Genomic DNA, 2,691 nt, shown 5'->3' with positions numbered 1-2,691 from the left:
ACACACACACACACACACACACACACACACACACACACACACACACACACACGCAGACACACAGACACACACACAGACACACACACACAGACACACACACACACACGCAGACACACACACAGACACAGAACACACACACACACACAGACACACACACACACACACAGATACACACACACACAGATGCAGACACACACAGATACACACACACAGACACACAGACACACACACACACACACACACACACAGACACACACACACACAGGAACTTGAGGAATATGTATACCAGTGGGCTCAAAGTGTTCTGTACCAGTGAACAAGAAGCATGATTTCAGATTAGGTCAATTTATAAACAAGTATGTTTTTATTAGAGATTTAGTATGCAAGTTCAAACATGTTCTCACTTTTTGGTTGAAATCTAGACTCTAAGGTGACACATTTTTGTGAGGTTGAGATGTCAGATATCCTTGCTTTATTGTGGAGTAGTAAACACAAAGCCTTCAGGAAATAGGCGAGATTCTGCATGCACCCAGTAACTATGGCCTTGAGAGGATACAGACAGCATTTCTTTCTTACTATAGAGGTAGTGAGAATCACATCCATGAGTAGAAAAGCAGTGCTCTAGGAAGCACTGTAGTATTTGTCCTCTGTAGGTCCTAGAAGACACTCACAGTATTGCTATTGAAATAGCCTCCCTAATTCCAAAGAGGACAATGTTACCTACAAGTCTCAGAGAACAAGTCCTCAGCTGCCTTAAACTAAATCCAACTGATATTATGAAGGAGAGAAGGCTAAAGGAATAACTGTTTGATTTTGGTGTGGATATTTATGCAACCTTTTAGAACTGAAATAGATGAGTAGACTTGAGTCATCCTGGTTTCTCTTGATTTCCAGACTTACTTCCCTGCTTCTGCTACACTGGGACCTCTCCCTCAATCCATACTATGGCTTCATGGAAAGACTTTTGCAACCAGTTTGTCAAGAAGAAAATATGGAGCTTGCTTTTAAAATATTTTTTAAAATTTTAATCAGCAAATAAAAATTGAGTATTGTGATATGTGACATGATGCTTTAGCACACCTTATGGAATGCTTACATCAAGGGAACTTGTGTGCATTATTTTCTTATATACACTTATTTTGTGATGAAAACACATAAAATCCACTCTTTTAGCATTTTTCAAGTATATCACACAATGTTAGTAACTCTAGTCACCATGTGGTACAATAGATCTTCTGAACTTATTCCTCCTGTCTTACTAAGATTTTATACTCTCTGATCAATATCCTCCTACTGCAACTCTTCACTGCCCCCAGCCTCAGGTATCCACCATGTACCCTCTGCTGGTGTGAATTTGACTGTCTTAGATACCACATGTAAGTGACATTATGCAGTATTTGTCTTCTGTGCCTGACTTATTTCATTTAACGTAATGTCCTCCAGGATTATCATATTGCTGCAAATGACTCATGGCTGTTAGAATGACTACTACCAAAAAGATGGAAGATGACAAGTGTTGGCAAGAATGTGGAGGAAAGAGAACCTTTGTACACTATTGGTTGGAATGTAAATTAGCACAGCCACTATGGGAAACAGTATGGGGCTCCCTCAAGAAATTAAAAGCATAAAACTACCATATGATCCAGCATTCCCACTTTTCGGTATATGTTCAAAGGAAACAAAATCAATATGCCAAAGAAATATCTATACCCCCATGTTCATTGTGCCTTTGCAACAGCCAAGATATGAAATCGGCCTAAGTGCCCATCAATGGATGAATAAAAAGCAAGTGTGGCATGTAGACACAACGGGATACTTACTATTCAGCCTTAAAAGAAGGAAAGCCTCGCATAAGCCTCATTTTCTAATAGTTTGGTACAGTATGCTGATACTTGTGAAACAACATAGCAATATAGACTCTATAGACCTGATACTGTTTGACACTGTCCCCACCCAAATCTCATGTGAAATTGTAATCCCCAATGTTGTGAGAGGGACCTGGTTGGAAGTGATTGGATCATTGGAGCAGATTTTTCCCTTGCTGTTCTCCTGACAGTGAGTGAGTTCTCAGAAAATCCGGTTGTTTGAAAGTGTGTGGCACTTCTCCCTTTGCTCTGTCTCTTCTGCCACCATGTGAAGACATGCTTTCTTCTCCTTCATCCTCTTGCCATGATTGTTAAGTTTCCCGACTTACATGGGCTCCCCAGCCATGCCTCTTGTACAGCCTGTGGAACTGTAAGTCAATTAAATATCTTTTCTTTATAAATTACCCAATCTCTGGTAGTTTTTTTTTTTTTACTTTAAGTTCCAGGATACAAGTGTAGAACGCATAGGTTTGTTACATAGGTACATGTGTGCCATGGTGGTTTGCTATACCTATCAACCCATCTAGGTTTTAAGCCCTGCATGCATTAGCTATTTGTCCTAATGCGCTCCCTCTTCTCACTCCCCACCCCACAACTGGCCCCAGTTTGTGCTGTTCCTCACCCTGTGTCCATGTGTTCTCATTGTTCAACTCCCACTTATGAGTGAGAACATGTGGTGGTTGGTTTTTTGTTCCTGTGTTAGTTTGCTGAGGATGATGGCTTCCAGTTTCATCCACGTCCCTGCAAATGACATAATCTCATTCCTTTTTATGGCTGCATTGTATTCCATGGTGGATGTACCACATTTTCTTTATCCAGTCTATCA

The 2,691-nt window shown here is 40.5% G+C and overlaps 1 long non-coding RNA gene across 1 annotated transcript in view; it reads left to right on the top strand.

The window, feature by feature from the left end:
* The window catches only part of LOC108545146 (uncharacterized), a 68,264-nt gene extending 67,279 nt beyond the window's left edge, over positions 1 to 985 (top strand). The window contains exon 6 of the long non-coding RNA XR_001890057.1: positions 895 to 985. This is a non-coding gene — a long non-coding RNA (uncharacterized LOC108545146). The remainder of the gene's footprint in view (positions 1 to 894) is intronic.
* The last annotated feature ends 1,706 nt before the right edge of the window (positions 986 to 2,691 follow it).

The sequence above is a fragment of the Rhinopithecus bieti genome, unplaced genomic scaffold, assembly GCF_001698545.2.
Source record: "Rhinopithecus bieti isolate Rb0 unplaced genomic scaffold, ASM169854v2 scaffold_27010, whole genome shotgun sequence".
NCBI classification, from domain to species: domain Eukaryota; kingdom Metazoa; phylum Chordata; class Mammalia; order Primates; family Cercopithecidae; genus Rhinopithecus; species Rhinopithecus bieti.
Note: the sequence above shows the minus strand (reverse complement) of the source record. Positions and strands in the feature narration are given on the sequence as shown.